Source organism: Anabrus simplex, chromosome 10 (genome assembly GCF_040414725.1).
Source record: "Anabrus simplex isolate iqAnaSimp1 chromosome 10, ASM4041472v1, whole genome shotgun sequence".
NCBI classification, from domain to species: domain Eukaryota; kingdom Metazoa; phylum Arthropoda; class Insecta; order Orthoptera; family Tettigoniidae; genus Anabrus; species Anabrus simplex.
The window spans coordinates 41677601-41702000 of record NC_090274.1 but is presented as its reverse complement, the minus strand read 5'-3'; the positions used below and the strand labels follow the sequence as shown (position 1 = coordinate 41702000).

Sequence of the window (24400 nt, the reverse complement as noted above, 5' to 3'; positions counted from 1 at the left end):
CATTCCACAGCAACAGAGTTTTAAACCCTGGTGCTATGTGATTATGGACGAGCAGTATGTCACTAGAAGTTCAGAATACTCTTATATGACTTGTTCGGGATAACACTAAAATAGTTCAATTTTGCTGTTAATGTTTACCTGTCTGATATTACTGTTAATGCCTGAGGGAAATTCATTCATCATCATTCATTATCATTAAAGACTGTTATGCCTTTCAGCGTTCAGTCTGCAAGCTTCTGTGAATTTACTAAACGTCGCCACAATCCTCTATTTGCAACTAGTGCTGTGGCCTCCTTTAGTTCTATACCTCTTATCTTTAAATCGTTAGAAACCGAGTCTAACCATCGTCGTCTTGGTCTCCCTCTACTTCTCTTAATAATAATAATAATAATAATAATAATAATAATAATAATAATAATAATAATAATAATAATAATAATGTTATTTGTTTTACGTCCCACTAACTACTTTTTAAGGTCTTCGGAGACGCCGACGTGCCGGAATTTAGTCCCGCAGGAGTTCTTTAACGTGCCAGTAAATCTACCGACACGGGGCTGTCCTATTTGAGCACCTTCAAATACCACCGGACTGAGCCAGGATCGAACCTGTCAAGTTGGGGTTAGAAGGCCAGGGCCTTAACCGTCTGAGCCACTCAGCCCGGCTCTACTTCTCTTACCCTCCATAACAGAGTCCATAATTCTCCTAGGCAACCTATCCTTCCCCATTCGCCTCACATGACTCCACCACCGAAGCTGGTTTATGCGTACAGCTTCATCCATCGAGTTCATTTCTAAATTAGCCGTTATCTCCTCATTCCGAGTACCCACCTGCCATTGTTCCCACCTGTTTGTACCAGCAATCATTCTTGCTACTTTCATGTCTGTTACTTCTAACTTATGAATAAGATATCCTGAGTCCACCCAGCTTTCGCTCCCGTAAAGCAAAGTTGGTCTGAAAGCAGACCGATGTAAAGATAGTTTCGTCTGGGAGCTGACTTCCTTCTTACAGAATACTGTTGATCGCAACTGGGAGCAAACTGCATTAGCTTTACTACACCTTGATTCAATCTCACTTACATACTATATTACCAACCTGGGAGAACACACAACCTAAATACTTGAAATTATCGACCTGTTCTAGCTTTGTATCACCAATCTGACATTCAATTCTGTTGAATTTCTTACCTACTGATATCAATTTAGTCTTCGACAGGCTAATTTTCATACCATACTCATTGCACCTATTTTCAAGTTCCAAGATATTAGACTGCAGGCTTTCGGCATAATCTGACATTAAGACCAAGTCGTCGGCATAGGCCAGACGGCTTACTACATTTCCACCAAACTAGATCCCTCCCTGCCATTTTATACCTTTCAGCAGATGATCCATGTAAACTACGAACAGCAAAGGTGAAAGATTACAGCCTTGTCTAACCCCTGTGAGTACCCTGAACCAAGAACTCACGCACGCAATTTCACGCACCATATGGCTATGGACACGGCCAAACATAATTCCATAGTCCCCCAGTATGGCGAACATCTTTTCCCCCGGTACCCTGTCATATGCTTTCTCGAGATCTACGAAACAAACACAATTGCCTATTCCTCTCGTAGCATTTCTCAATTACTTGGCGCATACCGAAAATCTAATCCTGACAGCCCCTCTGTGGTCTAAAACCACACTGGTTTTCATCCAACTTCCTCTCAACCACTGATCGCACCCTCCCTTCCAAAATGCCAGTGTATACTTTGTTTGGTATACTAGTCAATGAGATACCTCGATAGTTGTTGCAATTCTTCCTGTTCCCTTGCTTATAAATAGGTGCAATTACTGCTTTTGTCCAATCTTAAGGTACCTTACCAACACTCCATGTTAATCTTACTACTCTATGAAGCCATTTCATCCCTGCCTTCCCACTATACTTTACCATTTCAGGTCTAATTTCATCTATTCCTGCTGCTTTATGACAATGGAGTTTATTTACCATCCTTTCCACTTCCTCAAGCGTAATTTCACCAACATCATTTTCCTCCTCCCCATGAGCTTGGCTGGTCACAACACCACCAGGAAGATTTCCTTTTACATTGAGAAGATGTTCAAAATATTCCCTCCACCTCTCCAGTGATTCCCGTGGATCTGTTATGAGTTCACTTGAATTACTCAAAACACTGTTCATTTCATTTTTCCCCTCCCTTCCTAAGATTACATAAACATTTTATCATATTCATTTTTTTTACGTAGTATTCCTTCCCGGCTACTCATCCTTGCCACTCGGTTGACGAAAATTTCTGGGAAGAACACTGAACATGACAATTATATAACACTATAACTAGGGAAAGTATTTTAAGGTGAAAAGTATGCTCAGAAAAGGGGCAAAAAAAAGGCTCTGAAAATACATACAAAAAAGGTGTTGCCGAAATAATTTTATTGCGGTTTAAACCAGTTACATGAACTTTATCACATTTACTCGGTTCTAATAACTAATCAACATGTTATATTGGATTACAGCTGCCTCTGTGGATCCGTGGTAGAGTGTCGGCCTCCGGATCCCAAGATAGCGGGTTCAAACCCGGTAGAGGTAGGGCGGAAAAAAGTCCATTCGACACTCCATGTCGTACGATGTCGGCATGTAAAAGATCTCTGGTGATACATTTGGTATTTACCCGACAAAATTAATTAAATCTCAGCCATAGACGCCCAAGAGAGATCCGGTTTACTCTGTCTGCCATCTAACGGACCTAGAGTAAAACGGAACGTCGAAATTGACGAGCAGACAGCCAGATGGCGTCAAATCGAAATGTCTGCACACGGTAGCTGAGACCATACGATTATATTTTAATTTTTTTTTTTTTTTTGGCTAGTTGCTTTACGTCGCACCGACACAGATAGGTCTTATGGCGACGATGGAACAGGAAAGGGCTAGGAGTGGGAAGGAAGCGACCGCGGCCTTAATTAAGGTACAGCCCCAGCATTTGCTTGGTGTGAAAATGGGAAACCACGGAAAACCATTTTCAGGGCTGCCGACAACGGGGTTCGAACCTACTCTCTCCCGAATACTGGACACTGGCCGCACTTAAGCGACTGCAGCTATCTAGCTCGGCAATATTAATTTATTGACTAGTGTTGAGTTCTGATCAAACAAAATGTTTAAAAAAACTGTTCAAGAAAGGAAAAAACGTGTATACATATTTTTAAACTCAGATAAATATGGGACGAAAAGGTGCTGAAACATGAAATAGAAGGGAAAAGGTGGCAAAATATAGTAACCTAACAAAAAGGTGCAAAGGTACCACAAATTGTGTTTATTTCGCTTCATTTCATGTCCCCAAATACATACATTGACCGATCTGTGTGAAAATAGCTAGATTTTTTTTAAAAGGCGATGAACCTTAAAATCCCTTCACTAACTATAACATACCTGTAAAAAATGCACACTGTTAAACAAATAATTATATGTTTCGTTCTATAAGAACATCCTCAGATTATATCAAGTCACTTTGAAACCATGTGCATATATGTACAGTATTTTTTACATTGCATAAACTAGTCAATGATTATGAATTGTTGATGTTATTAAAATTTGTACAAATAATGAATGCATTCTGTCACCTTGGTAAATTATGGAAATTTACCTATTGCTGAATAGTATATATTTTTACATGTATGTTAGAGTGTAATATATTATGTTTGCTACTTTTTTTTTTTTTTTTTTTTTTTTTTTTTTTTTTTTTTTTTTTTTTTTTGCTTTACGTCGCACCGACACAGATAGGTCTTACGGCGACGGTGGGATAGTAAAGAGCTAGGAGTTAGAAGGAAGCGTCCGTGGCCTTAAGGTTTAGCCCCAGCATTTGCCTGGTGTGAAAATGGGAAAACACGGAAAACCATCTACAGAGATGCCGACAGCGGGGTTCGAAACCACTATCTCCCGGATGCAAGCTCACAGCTGCGCGTTCTAATCGCACGGCCAACTCGCCCGGTAAATAATAAAAAAAAATATCTCAATTCTATTTCCATATTTTTTGCAAACTTTAGTAGAGTAAAGCAAATATAGTATTATGTAAGCCTACCCTCTTCTTAAAATGTGCCTGTTCTTAATTGTAATTTTCAGCGATGAGACGTCATGAGACGTTCAGTCAAATTAGATTTATACGTAGTGCAATTTAATACCTAAATGAAGTGAAATGAGGGGCTCATGATGATTTTAAAGGAAAATAACCGATGGCATACTAGACAGTAAATATTAATAAATAAGATGTTACTTGACATGCTAGTCGGTAGAGATTTGCCATCCCTGTACTAGACCATCAAGATTTTTGTTTTCCTGTCTTTCTTCGATGTACTTTAGTTTTAGACCATATCCTCCTCCTTTAAGAGGTTCTGAATTCTTTCTCCCTGTGTTTTTTGTTACGGAGAGTTGGTAGTCAAGTTGTTTTGTTTCTTAACTCAAGAATTATCACCTGAGACACTGGCTACAGTTCATATTGTGCCGAAGTAAACATGCAGTTTGTATGCTCAGAGAAAACAACACACTGGTGATATCCTATCCCGGCAAGGCCTCCTGAACTCTCGTTGCTAACAAAAGAATGTGAATACGCTTGTCTCACCCATTGCTTCATAGCCGTACACTCCTCTGCTACTTATTCAAGTTCAGCTTGCAATTTATAATTATTCAAGGTGCCGCAGAAAGCAACTTTACGCTTCATGAAATTCACTGCATGTGATTAGCTGCACCCCCAGAGGCCCGGGTTCGATTCCCAGCTCTGCCACGAAATGTGGAAAGTGGAACGAGGGCTGGAACCGGGTACACTCAGTCTCGGGAGGTCAAATGAGTACAGTGGGAGGGGGGTTCTATTCCCACCTCATCCACCCTCGAAGATTTTTTTTTAAATTTATTGTTATATAGTCTAGGATAACGTGTATCTTACCCTCCTATTAATTCATGTCAGTGTAAGTATTTGTGTCTCTAGTCTAAACATTTTTATCCTTAGCTTACAATAGCTATTATGAATTACTGAATACCGGGCAGAGTGGCTCAGACGGTTAAGGCGCTGGCCTTCTGACCCCAACTTGGCAGGTTCGATCCTGGCTCAGTCCGGTGGTATTTGAAGGTGCGCAAATAAGTCAGCCTCGTGTCGGTATATTTACTGGCACGTAAAAGAACTCCTGTGGGACTAAATTCCGGCACCTCGGCGTCTCCGAAAACCGTAAAAGTAGTTAGTGTGACGTAAAGCCAATAACATTATCATCATCGAATTACTGAATGAATGAATGAATGAATTAATTAATTAATTAATTAATTAATTAATTTGCCTGATTGGATCATAATGATACAATGAATGAATGATGAATGATTTTTTGATTTATCCCTCGGTCACTGATAATCCTCCGGAGAGGCCTGGTATAATTCTTCCGAGTTGGCGCCCATGAGCGATCTGCGCGTCTGTAAGAATGGGGCCATACCTAGGATCAATTCTAATGCTGAAGACGTCACATACACCCAGTCCCCGAACCTGAGGAATTAACCAGTAAAGATTAAAATCCCAGGCCCGGCCGGGAATCGAAGCCGGAACTCTTTGGAGCAAAAGGCTAGCATGCTAAAAATTTAGCCATGGAGCCGGACAATGAATGACGTGATAAATATGTAGAAGGAAGGGAGAGCGTGAAATCCGGTGGTGGCACATAGCCTACTCTTGTGTAACAGCACGAAGGCTGAACGTTTCCATCCGACCGTCGAAAGCGCCATATGCCTTATTCCATATGAGCAATGCGGAGATGTTTTGGAATGTAATTCAGGGTTTTGGCACACCTCTCCTACCCTGCCGACTCACATTCTGGGTGTGACGATCGTTTTCTATGAACGGGACTCTGAACCGGCTAACCACGCTGTAATGCCATAGAGACTTGCCACCAGGCGGGCTGAGATACATAAATATGAAATATGAGGGGGAAAAATTGAGATATGCAGAGAAATTTGTTTCCCCTGTGCGAGGGGAAAGTATAATAATACCCATGGCATTCCGTACCTGTCGTTCAAGGTGATTAGGAGGGCCCACAGAGGTTCTTAACTTGGGAGTGTGAGTTGGCGACCACGGAGTCCTTAACCGAGTCCTGGCACTGCTCCACTTACTTGTGCCAGGCTCCTCACTTTGATCTATCCTATCCGACCTCCCTAGGTCAACTCTTGTTCTTACTGCGTTGACGGGGTGAAAGTTCCTTTTGGGGATCATTGTAAGTATCAAGGTGTTAATGTAAGGAAAGATCTTCATTGGGGTAATCACATAAATATGATTGTAAATAAAGGGTACAGATCTCTGCACGTGGTTATGAGGGTTTTTACGGGTTGTAGTAAGGAAGTAAAGGAGAGGGCATATAAGTCTCTGGTAAGACCCCAAACACAGTATGGTTCCAGTGTATGGGACCCTCGCCAGGATTACTTGATTCAAGAACTGGGAAAAAATCCAAAGAAAAGCAGCTCGATTTGTTCTTGGTGATTTCGGACGAAAGAGTAACGTTACAAAAATGTTGCAAAGTTTGAGCTGGGAAGACTGGGGAGAAAGGAGACGAGCCGCTCGACTAAGCGGTATGTTCCGAGCTGTCAGCGGAGAGACTGCGTGGAATGACATTAGTAGACGAATAAGGTTGAGTGGCGTCCTTAAAAGTAGGAAAGATCACAATATGAAGATAAAGCTGGAATTCAAGAGGACAAATTGGGGCAAATATTCGTTCATAGGAAGAGGGCTTAGGGATTGGAGTAACTTACTAAGGGAGATGTTCAATAAATTTCCAATTTCTTTGCAATCATGTAAGAAAAGGCTAGGAAACAACAGATAGGGAATCTGCCACATGGACGACTGCCCTATATGCAGATCAGTAGTGACTGATTTTCCGACCCCGATGGTATTAGAGCATTCGAGACGTAAGGAGTCTTTCATTTTCACGCCCTTGGTGGCCCTTTTCTTCCTTTTGGCCAATAACTTCATTTTTCGAAGTGTTGGATCTTTTCCACTGTTTCCTCTGATTAATGTTAATAGAGGACGGTTGCCCAATTGTACTTCCTTGTAAAACAATAACCACCACCGTCACCAGACAAAATTGTTCTGATTTATATAAATATGGATTATTTTAGCGCTATAAAAGTTGACATTCGAAATTCGACCAAACATGTATTTATTTCATATTTACTAAATTGCTCGTCTCCAAATGTAGTGAGTGATTCGTAAAATATGGATATCTTAACAAGACAAGCTGCCCCACTTTTCAATCTTATCAAGGTTAAATTTCAAGAAACGCTGAAACACATTCCAGTCTTTCATTAGTATCTCCATCACTCATTAAAAAAGAACGGGTCATGATAAGCGATTGATATAGCGACTAGCTTCTCATAAGTAGGACCGGGGTTCGAATTCTGGCCAAAGTATAAGGCATTTTTCAAGTGCAGCCTCACAATCCTGTAACCCCAGGGGCTCTGAACTTTGGAGCGTGGGTTGGCGACCACGGGGCCTTCAGCTGAGTCCTGGCATTGCTTCCACTTACTTATGTCAGGCTCCTCACTTTCATCTATCCTATCCGACCTCCCTTGGTCAACTCTTGTTCTTTTCCGACCCCGACGCTATTAGGTTTGCGAGGGCTAGGGAGTCTTTCATTTTCACGTCCTTCGTGGCCCTTGTCTTCCTTTGGCCGATATCTTCATTTATCGAAGTGTCGGATCCCTTCTATTTTTCTCTCTGATTAGTGTTATATAGAGGATGGTTGCCTAGCTGTACTTCCTCTTAAAACAATAATCACCACCACCACCATCTCACAATCCTGTAATCCCATGACTCATAATTACAAGAAGATGAAACGGTCACTGAGCACAGCAAATTTGCTTATTAAACAATCTAGATAATTACAGGACATATCTCACGATCGCCACGGCACACGTTAAGGTAGGACTGTAATGAACTGTCTGGTCGTTCGCCCCGAGTGTCCAAGAATAACCGTCTGCTCGGTTCTTACCTCAAGGACCACACTTAGGGCCACCACGTACCCACCGCCTCCTTGACATTAGGTATATAATCCAAGGTAACCGACTGACTGACTTGCATTTAAATAATTTGTTTAAACCAATTAAAAGCTATTGTTTTCAAACATTGTTTCATAATGCATATCCACAGGGTAGAATTCCAGACATACATTTGTCAGACAATCACATCAGTCAACTTACATCATTGATCTGCATTTAATGCTATCGCCCAGGTGAAAGATTCATTTGATATTTATATTATTTTTTTTTTTACGATTTGCTACACGTCGCACCGACATGGATAGGTCTTACGGCGACGTTGGGATAGGAAAGGGCTAGGGATGGGGAGGAAGCGGCCGTGGCCTTAAGGTACAGCTCCAGCATCTGCCTGGTATGAAAACGGGAAACGGCGGAAAACCATCTTCAGAGCTGCCGACAGTGGGGTTCGAATATACTATCTCCCAAATGCCAGCTCACAGCCGCGCGCCCCTAACCGCACGGCCAACTCACTCGATGGTGGAAGATTCCCTGTTCTTTTAGAAATTATTTAAAATAAGTCGGAACACTATCGAACATTTATCTTGAAAAAAAAAAAAAAAAAATTCAAAGAATTGGAAACAGCTGAACAGTGGAACAGTTGGGATTAATTTTCAGATTATCAGTCCAAGAAATCTACCTTCTTCCCAGCCTTTTTTGCCTTGTATCTTCCCTTGAATGGTCAGTTGCAGTAGATAATATTTCTCTCTTCGGATCACATGATCGAGTCAGTGCAACTTTCTGGTTTTGACAGTATTTCATTTTTTCTCTCTTTTCTATTTATCTGATTACTAATTTGTGACCGTATCTGTCCGGCTTAACCACACTATTCCAAATCCACAGGGCATATGCCTCTAATTCCTCTTCCTATAAAAGAATATTTCCCCCAATTTGACTCCTTGAATTCCAACTTTATCTTCATAAATATTACGGTTTTAAAAAAATACATTTAAAAGCTCTGCCCAAGCTTATTCGTCTACAAATGTCATTCCACTGACGGCTCGGAATATTCTGCTTAGTCGAGAGCACAGCCGCTATCTCACAGGCAGAAATGTAATCATAAAGGCTGAGTGGACCTCGAATCAATCCTCAGCTCCAGGTAAAAATCCCTGATCTGGCCGAGAACTCAGCCCAGAGCCTGCAGATGAAAGACAGGCATGCTACCCTTAGACCGTAGGGTGGGCTACACTTCTTAATAATAATAATAATAATAATAATAATAATAATAATAATAATAATAATAATAATAATAATAATAATAATAATAATAATAATAATAAAAACTGGAAATTCACAGCCTGTTTCCATTCATTCGACTGGGTCAGGAATGTAATGAATGAAGACCCCATCTAGCGGCGAGGATAGGAATTGTGTCTGCTGCCGAAGCCTGTGGCACTCCTCTTACTTATAGATGGAATGAAATATTGGAGAGTGTTGCTGGAATGAAAGATGACGGGGAAAACCGGAGTACCCGGAGAAAAACCTGTCCCGCCTCCGCTTTGTCCAGCACAAATCTCACATGGAGGGACCGGAATTTGAACCACGGAACCCAGCGGAGAGAGGCCGGCGCGCTGCCGCCTGATCCACGGATAAGAAGTATCTATAGCGTCAGCTACAGTGTTGCAGACGATTAAATTTGATGCCGTTTAGACTGCCAACGTATCACTTTTGTTCTTAAGTTTTATTCTACCCAATAACAGACAAACTGCCAGGCTGAGTGGCTCAGACGGTTGAGGCGCTGGCCTTCTCACCCCCAACTTGGCAGGTTTGATCCTGGCTCAATCAGGTGGTATTTGAGTATTTGAAGGTGCTCAAATAAGTCAGCCTCGTGTCGGTAGATTTACTGGCACGTAAAAGAACCCTTGCGGGACTAAATTCCGGCACCTCGGCGTTTCCGAAAACAGTGAAAGTAGTTAGTGGGACGTAAAGCAAGTAACATTTTAACAGAGAAAGTGGAACTCTTGGAAATCTACTGACGAGTTCCAGTTCTTTTTTTTTTCTAGTTGCTTTACGTCGCACCAACACCGATAGGTCTAATGGCGACGATGGGATAGAAAAGGGCATTTGCTTGGTGTGAAAATGGGAAACCACGGAAAACCATCTTCAGGGCTGCCGACAGTGCGGATGCAAGCTTACAGCTGCGCGCTTCTAACCGCACGGCCAACTCGTCCGGTCGAGTTCCAGTTAATTAATGTTGTCGCATAAACACAAAATATGCCTTTGCTGGCAAGACCTAGTGTTTACAGTGCACGATGTCTTCTGGTGAGGGCTAGAGCAATTTTGTTATTTTCATGGACCTTTCTCAGTCTCGTCCTTGGCTTTGACAATATGAAAGTGACTGGGGTATAACCGATGCTAGTAATACCATTCCTTGTGGGGCCAGTCCCTGTTAAGAATGGTGTGAAAATGTTGCTCAAATGTTTAGTGGGCTTGGCAGATTGATATGAAATAGCAACGTCTGGCTCAGTGAGGAAATCAACGGAAAACTGTCATTCCACATTTCCGTAGTACGCCTCTTTAGCGACGCCTGGGCCACCTATGAAGGCTGATGGCGGAGCTGGTGAGTTGCAAACCAGCCTCCGGGCTGAGGACTCAACATACACGTACAAACACCACAAGTATCACCCGAGATCTTTTACATGCCGGCATCGTGTTGACTGGATATTTTCCTTCTCATCAAATATTTGACCGACTTTGTCGGGAATTGAACCCGCGAAACTGGGACCCGGAGGCCGACACACGACCTCTAAATCACAGAGGAAGCTATTATTATTATTATTATTATTATTATTATTATTATTATTATTATATTAATAAAATATAATCTGTTCGTTTTCTCTCTTCCGTATGCGTAACCAGCTCATCCTGATCCACTTTAAGGACCGCTATTTACGACGCAGCATCTGTAACAAAACGTCTTCATCTTCCTGGTTTCTATATAATTCCACATTACTTAATACTTACAAGAAAAGACAGTTTCTTCTCCTTCCGTTGCTCAATCACGCTTACATCATCATGTCCCGCAATGAGACATCCCACATCATGATGAACTGTCTCATTCCCTAGCTTTCACGCAAGATTCCAAGAGACAAACACTATTTTTTTAAAAATGTTCAGCAACACATAAAGCATATCTCAAGTTGGTGGGTTCGATGTCAGCCGTTTTCCTTGACATGGCAGGTAGATAATGTGGTTCATATTAACTAGCAATGTTGGGAACACTTCCCCTGTCGAAGGATGCGTCCACACCAACATGTTTTCGTCATCTTTGTTAATAAGCACGGTTAGCCATCAACAGTGTTACCAATTTAGCCATTTTATAGCTAGTTCTAGCAATTCTGAAAAGCCATTTGCTACAAAATTTGAGTTTAGCTATTAGCTACATTTTTAGCTATAAATTTTCGTTACGTGAGCTAGTTGGACTATCTCCCTTTTTAATGCTTTTCTTTAATAATTAATGGATTTTTGTAAATATTCACGGCGAATGACACACAAGTCGTACTGCATGTTCAACTTAGAGGCTACCTTTGATTAAATGGTGCAACGGTTATTAACCCTCTACTGCACACTGTTGCCATTAGGCAACAAATAACTTTTCAACTGTATACATGGATAAATATTGTAGACAGAGGTAGTTTTACGGCACACCTTCAACTGTACAATCAATTAAACATATATTCTGCAAAATCAAAAGGAGTTCGATTAGTTTCAGCTAAACATGACGAAAATCACGCCAATATGAGGGGAAAGGTTAAAAACATGAATCACACGTACCCTTGAAGACTTATAAACCTTACCAGACAATAATTATCTACTAAAAAAAAAAATCTCAACAAAATTAGTGTTAATCTCACGGCGAGAGAATCAATCTATCGTGTTAAGATTTTTACTCAATTATTTCAAGTTAATGTTTTATTTTTGCCGTTAATATTGTATTGTACTATTTAAACATGTGGTTAGCGTGATTAGCTGCCACCCCCGGAGGCCCGGGTTCGATTCCCGGCTCTGCCACGAAATTTGAAAAGTGGTACGAGGGCTGGAACGGGGTCCACTCAGCCTCGGGAGGTCAACTGAGTAGAGGTGGATTCGATTCCCATCTCAGCCATCCTGGAAGTGGTTTTCCGTGGTTTCCCACTTCTCCTCCAGGCGAATGCCGGGATGGTACCTAACTTAAGGCCACGGCCGCTTCCTTCCCTCTTCCTTGCCTATCCCTTCCAATCTTCCCATCCCTCCACAAGGCCCCTGTTCAGCATAGTAGGTGAGGCCGCCTGGGCGAGGTACTGGTCATTCTCCCCAGTTGTATCCCCCGACCAAGAGTCTGAAGCTCCAGGACACTGCCCTTGAGGCGGTAGAGGTGGGATCCCTCGCTAAGTCCGAGGGAAAAACCGAACCTGGAGGGTAAACAGATGATGATGATGATGACTATTTAAACATAATCACAATATACATAAATTTCCCTTTAATACTAAAATATTTAATGGTAATCAACGAAGTAATAACAAAATAAATTCACGACTATATCCTCTCGAACACGTGTAAATTCCAGAATATATTATGCCATATTGACTATAAGCATATAAAGACATTACCGACCTACGGTCGTGCAAGTTGTACCGCAGTACGTACCCATGGCCAGTAGGTAGTAATGTTCGGTCTTTGAATGTTAAAAGCTTAGCTTAAAACCGTGAAAAATCGTATATATATATATTTCACTGTGGCAATCCACATCACATACGAGTGTTAAGCTATTAGCCCCAGTTAAGAATTGCTGGTACATTTAAAACACTGGTCGTATGTTGAACATTAAAGCTTGACATTTTCTTCACCAAACGAAAACGAAAATTAATTCATGCAGTACAGGGTTAATTAAAACGCCCGTTACACTCGGGTTTTAGGATTACATTGCATCACTGCAGGCTATCAACCAGTCCAACACTAGGTAAATTCCTGACTTCCATCTTCTGGTTGGCTGAGAGTCTCATATTCAGATTGAGACAGTTTAAACCAGTGCAGTTGCTAAATTAGTGAAGTATACGACTGTAAGTGTTAAGTAGTAGTGTTGTTTTCATAAAGAATAAAAATGCCTCCGAAGTATAGGCTACGCAACAGTATGGAAGGGAGTGGGAAACTTGGGCGGAATTCAAAGGGTAGCTTCAACCTGTTTCTGATGATAAAACTAAAGCATATTGCAAATACTGTAAATATGAAATAAAATCAAAATTGTTTGATTTAAGATCACATGCACAACGCGATGAACATAAAAAAGCGGCCAATGGCTTCACGTGTCAGCGAAACACAGACTTCCCAACATTACAAGCTCATTAGGCGTACGTGAGACCGCGCAAGACAGAGGGTAAAATAGCAATTATTTGTGTCAGAACATTGTGCTCTACTCGCTAAAGACAATTTATCGGAGCTCGACGAGTTCATCTAGCCTCTTTTAAAGCTATTTTATTCGGTAATTTTATCTGTATTTTAATACAATTTAACTATATTTTGTGTTCATGAGTTGGCCGAAAGTGGCCACGAACATTTTTTACTGTTAATAAACAAACTTTTCGGCCATGTTTATAAACAAAATATCTTTAACTTTTATGAATGAAACTTTTCATTAACTTTTCGTGTTTCCGCTAACATTTGGGTCCGCACATGCGTGAAGACGCAATTAGAGCATGCAAATTCGTAGCGCGAAGTATGATGCTTTCTTATTTCTTCTCAAAAAATTGACTATCATATAGCAAGGGAAGGTTCTATATACGGTATTTTTAATTTTGCATTATATTCTTTTAGCTATGTTCTAGTGTAGTTTCATTTATTTCCAGCTTCGCTCCTCGCTGAATAACCCAACCTTCCATAATCACCTGTAAATCATCAAAATATTATCCTAACTAGGTTAAATGAAGATTTTCTTTATTTCGTACCTTTACCAATTTCTTGAGACTGCTGTATAAAGCTTCACAGACTTCAGGTACAATAACTTAAATTACTTGTTTTCATACTCTAAAAAAGTGTAGGAGTCACTATTTGCTATACCCGTAATATTAAAAGAAGAATTTTGACAGATAGGACTTGAGGGTGGATCATTGCACGGTGTTGCCACATTCCTGCATTCCTTTCTCGTTTCCATTCGCTTATGGCTCACTTGTCCGACTCGTTGGCTGAACGGTCAGCGTACTGGCCTTCGGTTCAGAGGGTCCCGGGTTCGATTAACCTCAATTGGTCCATTCCAATGGCACGGGGGCTGGGTGTATGTGTTGTCTTCATCATCATTTCATCCTCATCACGACGCGCAGGTCACCTACGGGTGTCAAATAGAAAGACCTGCACCTGGCGAGCCGAACCCGTCCTGGGATATCCCGGCACTAAAAGCCATACGCCATTTCATTTCATGGCTCACTTGTTCGTTCACTTCTGTTGTATGTATCTCAGAAGTGGGACGTTTGGCAACTCAAAGCAACAACGCCAGCCAGCAGGCTTATCTACATGACAACCGCTGTGGGTCCGCCCTTGTTTCCATGGCAATCATACCTTCTACTCCCTTTTCTCCACCCAGACAGGCAGTAAACTGACTTTCCTCTAAGAACTGTCACAACGCATCTTTCAATATTACGACTATATGAATCTCTGTCACTAATGGAAGCGGCTTTCCGATAATCTGCATCATTTCTTGAAATTTCAGGCCCAATTATGTCAACAAGACATGCGGGGGCATCCTCAAGAAAATTGTGAAAGCCTGCTGTATTATGAAAAGTTCTGACATAAGAGTTCTATCCAGATTTAATTCTCAAAACCTTTCCAATATTTTCCTTACCGGGCGAGTTGGCCGTGCGGTTAGGGGCGCGCAGTTGTGAGCTTGCATCCGGGAGATAGTGGGTTCGAACCCCACTGTCGGCAGCCCTGAAGATGGTTTTCCATGGTTTCCCATTTTCACAGCACGCCCACTTCCTTCTCACTCCTAGACCTTTCCTATCCCGTCGTCGCTATAAGACCTATCTGTGTCGGTGCGACGTAAAGCAAATAATAATAATAATAATAATAATAATAATAATTATTATTATTATTATTATTATTATTATTATTATTATTATTATTATTATTATTATTATTATTATTATTATTATTTACCACACTTTGCGACCGCGGTTTTGTCTAACTGTACACACTAAAATAACGAACACGAAAAACTGAAACTACTACACTACTGTGGTCCTACTGTACATGAAACACGAGGGTTGAAGCGTAAGTCAGGGAAACTATCCCCCCCCCCCCTCACTTTTGAAGGGTGCTACCATAAAATTGCCATGCGTCCTGGAAAGCATGGCACTCATAGTACACGGGCACAGCACGAGATGACTGTGTATTGGGCAAATACCACGCACAGGGTGATGGGACAGCAGTAATGAGTCAGGCTCCGTGCAGAATGGATGCGACGAGGCAAGAACAGTGTTGGGGGAAGGAAGTGCTTGAACATCCTCCATACTCACCCGACCTGTCTCCGTGCGATTTTGACCTCACCTACAAAGTGAAAGAACCATTGCACGGGGGGGAGGGGGGGGGTTGGACCACGAGAGTACATTGCCGACGCCGTGAACCATGAGTTTGCAAGATTCACACATAGTGAGGCGATTTATATCGGACGTCTCCCGCATCATCTGCAACGTGCTGTGAACCATATACTGTAAAGAACATGTTACAAACTCCTTTTTCCTCAATGTTATCTCCCCTTTCCCGAATTATATCTAACTCTTAACATACCCAGACTATCGCCTTTGCTGACTCAGCCAGTTCTACTTCATTTCTTCCATAAGAGCCATTACTAATATTGATAATACCCATCAAATTCCATTTCGTTCACCAAGTTGTTTCCACGGTATACCTCGCCTGTCAAATGGAAGTGAGACTATTACTCTCACAGGTCCAAAGCTGAGCGTGCTCGGTCAACAATTCTGTGAAGAAGGATTCTGCTCTACTTGCACATAATCCTAGAAAGAATCTCTCCTCTAACGGTTCAAAGACCGCTGATGGATTGTACAGTCCTTGCCGCCTTAGTACAAGGAGGGCCATGCCTCAGAAGAAGTCCGAGATGCCCACTTACATTCCACAGAAACTGATACCCCAAATCTAAGGACCACTTACTAGGCCACTCGGTTGTTGCTCATGGTTCACGAATGAGGACGTGACTGCAGTAACCCACACTACTACTCTATTTGCACTTATTGTTAAATTTAAATAGGGTACGTCCTTTGCGTTGTACTGTTGACAGTTTTGTTGAAGTAAGCTGAACGTGCAATTTCTGGAATTAACCCAATTTTCTGACATCCGGACCGGACCTAGTCCCATTTTAGCCGGATAAACGAGGTTCCACTGTAATCAGTTCTATTAAAATCGATGCTTTCTATACAGTGCGCCGGTTTGTAACTGCAGCAAACAAAACTATTTAAAGTTCGTAAATATAACTTAAAACGGGAAACCAATATATAGAAGCTGTCGATGAGTACATCTATCTTGGACACAAGATAAAACTTGGAAAAGACAACCAACGTGCAGAAATTCCTCGCAGAATAGGTATGAGTTGGACTGCATTCCGAAAACTAAGATTCATCCTCACTAACAAGGATGTTCCAATTAACCTGAAGACCAAGGTTTATAATACGTGCGTGCTGCCAGTTACAACTTACGGTCTGGAAACGATGACTCTGACGAAGGAAAGTGCTCGCAAGCTTCAGCGAACACAACGAGCCATGGAGCGACAGATGCTAGGGATCAGCCTTAGGGATAAGATACGTTCAGAGGACATCAGGAGAAGAACTAATGTAACAGACATCCTAGAGATAGTAGCAAAACTAAAATGGCAATAGGTAGGACACGTAGCTCGACAAGACTACAACAGGTGGACCTCTAGGATTGTTCACTGGAGACCATGGGGACACAAGAGAGGCATTGGAAGACCACTGAAGAGATGGCTCGACGACATAAAGCTGTTGGCTGGAACACGCTGGTTCCAAGTGGCTCAAGACCGAAGACGATGGAAGCACATGGAAGAGGCCTATATCCAGCAGTGGATTGAAATAGGCTAGAAAAGAAGAAGAAGAAGAAATATAACACGATAACGGGCATACCATGTTGAATACACCGGTTCTCGTCCGATCACCGAAGTTAAGCAACATTGGGTGCGATCCGTACCTGGATGGGTGACCGCTTGGGAACACCACGTACCATTCGCTCGATTTTCTTTCCCGGTTACTACTACGGCTGCTTCTCACAACTCTGGAATGACCTACCGTCTAAAATAAAAGCCTTGCCTCTAACGCATTTTACAAACCATTGTAAAAAAAGGCGTGGTAAATCTCTGTGTTCATGAACGGGAGTGAAACTGGGTGTACGTGTTATCGAGCGAATGAATAACTGTACGAATGTAAATATGTGATTAATGTAGTTATTGTAAATATTACCTAAGTTCGGTCCTTTTTTTTTACACTTTGCTTTACGTCGCACTGTCACCGATAGGTCTTATGGCGACGACAGGATAGGAATGGTCTAGGTATGAGAAGGAAGCGGCCGTGGGCTTAATTACGGTACAGCCCCAGCATTTGCCTGGTATGAAAATGGGAAACCACAGAAAACAATCTTCAGAGATGCCGACAGTGGGGTTCGAGCCCACTATCTCCCGAATGCAAGCTCACAGCTGCGCGCCCGTAACCGCACGACCAACTCGCTCCGCAAATATTAACTTAGTAAGTCTGTGAAGCATCTTATGTGCATTGGGCCTCTTTTTCACTTTTTTTGCTTTACGTCGCACCGACACATATGGGATAGGAAAGGCCTAGGAATTGGAAGGAAGCGGCCGTGGCCTTGAGGTACAGCGCCGGCATTTGCCTGGTGTGAAAATGGGAAACCACAGAAAACCATCTTCAGGGCTGCCGACAGTGGGGCTCGAACCCACTATCTCCCGATTACTGGATACTGACCGCACTTAAGTGACTGCAGCTATCGAGCTCGGTCTTTTTCACTAGAGCATCCATAAAGTCTGTATGATTTATGGTAAATAAGAAAATACGGTAAATACATAAATGTCATTATCCGTTTAAATTCCAGGGTTGGTTTTTCCGCGAGACTGAGCGAGGGATCCCACCTCTGCCACCTAAATGGCAGTGTCCATGCATGTTAAAAAATTAGAAATTATGATTCAGTCCATGGGAAAAATAGTACGTTTGATATTTACCAACTTTTATGAACAAACAGGGGGATTAGAGTAGTATTCAAACCCGCACATGCCACTGCTCCAACGATCTAATTTGATGAAAGTACCGTATAACATGAAGGCCGTTCCATACAAGGCACTTATGATGAAGTAATTCAGGTTACAACACCGCGACGCGACGCTTCACGGACTGCCAGTTCCAGAGAAACTGTTCGTGTTCTCATATGCCTGCATATCACTACTGTACTTGCTTTTGTATTTCAGTGTGTAGCATGCCAGTGTAGAAACGACCAGCCACCCTTCGTGTAGATCATTCCATGTTAATAAAACAGTACTGCTCTTATGAACCTATAAGGAGTGAACGCACCCCCTGTTAGACACCCGTAATCACTCGTGATTAAGGGATATTATAACGTATTTTATATTGTTTTATGAAAGAAAGAAAAATGAGGCTTTTCCCCCGTGAATCATTAAAATAACTACCTAACATTTAATAGTTCACAAAGAAAATTGCGGGAAAGAAGTACAATGGCGGGATCAGCCATTTTCTTTATGTTCCTTCTGAGTTCTTCTGGTACATAAAACGCATCATCCGTTACTCTATGAATCACCGGCAGCTTATCACTGTTGAAGAGAAGTCATCCATTTATTTCAGTGTGTGTTCTTATATTTTTGAACCGAACAGCAGTTGTTACTGAAGATATTGATGTGTTGTGCAGTGATACATCACGGCATGACTTGCACTGATGAAGAAATTCGCTATTACTTTTATATGTGCTTGATTTTGTTATTTAGCTGTTGTCTCTTACGCGCATTTTATTTTCTACACATTTTCACTAGCGCATACCATTTTTACCATTCTTTTCGTGGGGCGATACGACGGCACACTAATACGTGGCGTTCCGTGGACAAATGTATTAAATGTAATTAACTGCCTCCCCCATCCACCGAACCTATAACCACTGTCTTGTCTATTTTCTACCCCAATTTGCCTTGAACTTCAGTACTGAAGTTTTGTATGCGCAGTATTTTACTCTTGCTGTAAGAACCTAAACCCTAGATTCCGTAAAAATAATTTGCAGCTTAGTTTCTTCTCAATTTTATCTTGAAATTGAATGCCGAGTTTCACAAATGTGTGCGCCACTGTTGGCCCGTGATGCAGTTGAGCAGAACCGCTCGATATGGCAACCCTGTTCTCATAAGAGCAATACTGTTTTCTTAACATGGAATGAACTATAGAAACCTGCACGGGCCAGATCTGCATCTGTATTAGGGCTGAAATTATTTAAATAGAAGTCGTAGTGCGAGGATATGTAAATGTAGATATAAACATTAAAACAGACATGAATTAATGTGGCACTTTGAGGAATTTTGTATAGGAGAACCTCCCAGATCCCTAGAAACATGGGAGATTCCCAAAGCTCCTCGAGTGGGTGATGGTTTGACTCGGAAGCAAAACAGCGGAACTACGCAAACGCGAGCATTATACTCATCCAGTAGGAAACACTTTGCGGTTAAAAGTTTTCTACAAATTCATATTAACTGTAAACATTAAATCCCAAGGAAGACTTTGAGGGAATTTTCGAAACAAAAAATGGAAGTAGACTATGGTCAATGTTACAATTATGTCCAGTAACCCCCAACGTTAAACTGGGAGGGAAAAGTGCTGTACCTTTCTTGGGAGAAACTGATTTTTGAGAGGAAATCGGAGTTGCGCGTCTCAGGACTCCCACATCGTCAACATTCGTGTATAAACCTGAAGATACCTTGTAGATCAGTGTAACTTCCGACATTATTTATCCACTGTATATATGTAGTCAGTAAAACCTGTCACAATTACAATTCACAATTCCTCTCCTAAAAACCACCACCACCACCACCACCACCACCACCACAGTTCTAGCTCTTCAGTCAAGCAACTCAATGTTGAAAACATCCTAGGGATATGAGCTCGAATTTTGGGTAAGTAAAATATAATTAATCAAGTATGATAATATATTCTTTATTTATTCCATAAAATTGCAATTCTTTTCTTAGTCATAGTTATCCGGTCGATTAGATTAGCAGTTTGCCTTTTTCTACCACTAATTCCATAATTATAACACTACATCTGGCACTTCCCTCGCTATTCCCGTCAACCACTCTTCAATATATAACAGATCCTTCGTTGTGGCTGGGTCACGACTTTGGAATTCACTCCCAGCTGCTGTCAGGAACTCAAACTCAATATCGAAATTTAAGACTGCATGCAGAGATTACCTGTTGAATACCGCTGATTGTTTCGTGTGTATGATGACATATGATAGGTTGTGTGATTATTATTATTATTATTATTATTATTATTATTATTATTATTATTATTATTATTATTATTATTATAGTGTAATGTACATAATATTTAGCTACTTACTCATGTACACTGACTGACAGAGCAAATGCAACACCAAGAAGGAGTGGTCAGAACTTTATGCCAATTGCAGGGTAGACTGACGTCACTGAGGTATGCTCATGATGTGTAATGCGCCGCTGTGCTGCGCACGTAGCGAACGATAAATGGGACACGGCGTTGGCGAATGGCCCACTTCGTACCGTGATTTCTCAGCCGACAGTCATTGTAGAACGTGTTGTCGTGTGCCACAGGACACGTGTATAGCTAAGAATGCCAGGCCGCCGTCAACGGAGGCATTTCCAGCAGACAGACGACTTTACGAGGGGTATGGTGATCGGGCTGAGAAGGGCAGGTTGGTCGCTTCGTCAAATCGCAGCCGATACCCATAGGGATGTGTCCACGGTGCAGCGCCTGTGGCGAAGATGGTTGGCGCAGGGACATGTGGCACGTGCGAGGGGTCCAGGCGCAGCCCGAGTGCGTCAGCACGCGAGGATCGGCGCATCCGCCGCCAAGCGGTGGCAGCCCCGCACGCCACGTCAACCGCCATTCTTCAGCATGTGCAAGACACCCTGCCTGTTCCAATATCGACCAGAACAATTTCCCGTCGATTGGTTGAAGGAGGCCTGCACTCCCGGCGTCCGCTCAGAAGACCACCATTGACTCCACAGCATAGACGTGCACGCCTGGCATGGTGCCGGGCTAGAGCGACTTGGATGAGGGAATGGCGGAACGTCGTGTTCTCCGATGAGTCACGCTTCTGTTCTGTCAGTGATAGTCACCGCAGACGAGTGTGGCGTCGGCGTGGAGAAAGGTCAAATCCGGCAGTAACTGTGGAGCGCCCTACCGCTAGACAACGCGGCATCATGGTTTGGGGCGCTATTGCGTATGATTCCACGTCACCTCTAGTGCGTATTCAAGGCACGTTAAATGCCCACCGCTACGTGCAGCATATGCTGCGGCCGGTGGCACTCCCGTACCTTCAGGGGCTGCCCAATGCTCTGTTTCAGCAGGATAATGCCCGCCCACACACTACTCGCATCTCCCAACAGGCTCTACGAGGTGTACATATGCTTCCGTGGCCAGCGTACTCTCCGGATCTCTCACCAATCGAACACGTGTGGGATCTCATTGGACGCCGTTTGCAAACTCTGCCCCAGCCTCGTACGGACGACCAACTGTGGCAAATGGTTGACAGAGAATGGAGAACCATCCCTCAGGACACCATCCGCACTCTTATTGACTCTGTACCTCGACGTGTTTCTGCGTGCATCGCCGCTCGCGGTGGTCCTACATCCTACTGAGTCGATGCCGTGCGCATTGTGTAACCTGCATATCGGTTTGAAATAAACATCAATTATTCGTCCGTGCCGTCTGTTTTTTCCCCAACTTTCATCCCTTTCGAACCACTCCTCCTTGGTGTTGCATTGTCACTGTCAGTCAGTGTACATAGATCACTTTTATGGCCATACTTATATTTCCATTTAGTTTATTACTTATTGTGTTCTCTTTATGCATTGCTTATTTTTCCAGTTTGTATCTTTTTCATTATGACTTCGTCTCTTTCTCATTATCTTTACGCTCCGAATTTTATTCTATTTTATTTGTTGAACTCTGGTTTCTTTCTTCATTATATGTTGTCCAAATCTGTAATTTTTAGCTTATCTTTGATTTTATGATAGAATAGTACATTTCTTTTATATATGTATTATCTGTAAATTAATTATGTGGTTAAGTGTAAGAGAGGCCCATGAGCCCTAACTTTGCCACTGCTAAAGTCAATAAATAAATAAAATAAAATAAATAAATAAATAAATAAATAAATAAATAAATAAATAAATAAATAAATAAATAAATAAATAAATAAATAATGTGAGTCAATGCAGAGTTTCACTTAAGCCCTTATAACTATATTTGGTGTGGACATTTTTCAAGAAATAAAAAAAAAAACACCTTAGGGTAATGAATCAAGGAATGCATTACAGAAATAATTGTGTAAATAAGTTAATTTTGTTAGATTTGAATCGAAAAGAAAACGGAGGTGATTTTAAGCTGTTTATCTGGAAATGCATTTAGGCCGGAACTGATTCCCGAAATTTGTTTTTTCAGTTCGATAGAGCTATCCAAGACATACAATGTGAAACCTTTCCGGGCTTTTTAGCCCTTCAACATTCGGCACAATTGAGGAAATGGCTTAATCTTACGTTTTTCGTAGTATGGCGTCCCCTATTTTGTCTGCTAATAAATGTGTTCAACATTAAAAAATAAGTGAAAATACAGTACGTCTTACAGTCCAAGAATGACTTCGCATGCGTCTTCAAGATAAATTACACGCATAAGCAGGAATTCCCAGAAGCGGCAGTGGTTTTATAACAGTTACTCGTACAGTATATCTGAAGACAAATACTTAAAAGCTCTCTTCTAGCAGGAGACAAGAAAGCGTTGAACTCTTGAGAGGTTCTATATTGTGTTCTTACTTGACATTTCGAGATGCTCATATCATGAAGTTCAGCAACTTGACTTCCTACAGCTACAAAATCAAGAACTTAATATACTACAGACTACTCTCGATTATCCGAGGTAATAGGGTGGTAGCCACCCCACGGAAAAACGAATACACAATTAATACGAAGTCAGTCATAAGCTGAACATGATATAATTGGGGGTTATTTAAATCTAACATAAATGTAAATCCCCTGCAGTATTAGAATCATTCACTATACACGTTACTGACTGTTTCACGACAGCAATAAAACACTACATGGTGATCGAAAAATTACGCTTATGTTATGTTTTGCTTTGTTTCAGGTGGTGACCACTGAGTAAAACAGAAGCATGGTGTACACACTGAAGGAAATAATATTCATTTTGGAGAGTACGTACGCAGGTTCAGTTACGCAGATGCTCGTCACGAAAGGGTACGTCCGAATAAGTGAAGCATTAAACCAGGGCCTCTCAAACGCCCAAAATCTCACGCGTGCAAACAGCGGCGGAGAGTTCCTGTGCACAGTGCATCGGTCCCGTTCAGCTCGGCTCGGACCAACGCTTCGTCTCTGGGCTACTCAGCTAAGCTCGGCTCAACTCGGCTCAAATTTGGAGCGCAACGGAGCAAGTGAGGAAGAGGGAGAGAGACAGGCGTGGGGAAATAGACAGCGCTATTGCTCCAAATCGAGGAGTGGGTGTCTGCACTCTGGTCAACCAAGCGAAGTCGTCTTTTGCACCGTGCACAGTGCATACACCAGGCGCATGCACCCTGAGAGGCCCTGCATTAAACGGAGTGGTGTGTCTTAGCGAACAGCGTGTATCGCTGCGAGGAGATCGTTACGCATGTTCTCGTACAAACATTTCTGTTTATGAATTATTGTCACAGGTGGTACCAACCCTTGTGTTGAATATTGTCACTGATTCATGGAACATGTGAAGCCATATGAAGAGGAGACTGGAGTTTCCCTTCATGCCCAAAAGGTCGGCTGTATGTATTTACGCGTCGTGCTATGCATATGCCACTGGGACTGTCACTCATTAGCCTAGAGACCCCGGAAACTATGGAATCAACATTCTTCTCTCACATTTTCTTTCTCGCCCCTTCTGAATCCCCACGCCAATGGAGGCTGAACTTGGACTTAAAACGGCATCTGAAGTGTCACAGTTCATCCCAGAGACCCTAAAACTATTGATTCTAAATTCATATTGGTAGTTTTCTATTATTTTTATATTTCATCCCCTTTCCACCCCTGCCAAAAGGAGTGCTATGGGTGGTCTTACCACACAG

The 24400-nt window shown here is 42.0% G+C and overlaps 1 protein-coding gene and 1 pseudogene across 2 annotated transcripts in view; one reads left to right on the top strand and one right to left on the bottom strand.

The window, feature by feature from the left end:
- Positions 1-24400, bottom strand: part of Myo61F (Myosin 61F) — a 366041-nt gene that overhangs the window by 206962 nt on the left and 134679 nt on the right. The gene's annotated exons all lie outside the window — the stretch shown is intronic.
- On the top strand, positions 17147-17265 carry LOC136882477 (5S ribosomal RNA; annotated as a pseudogene).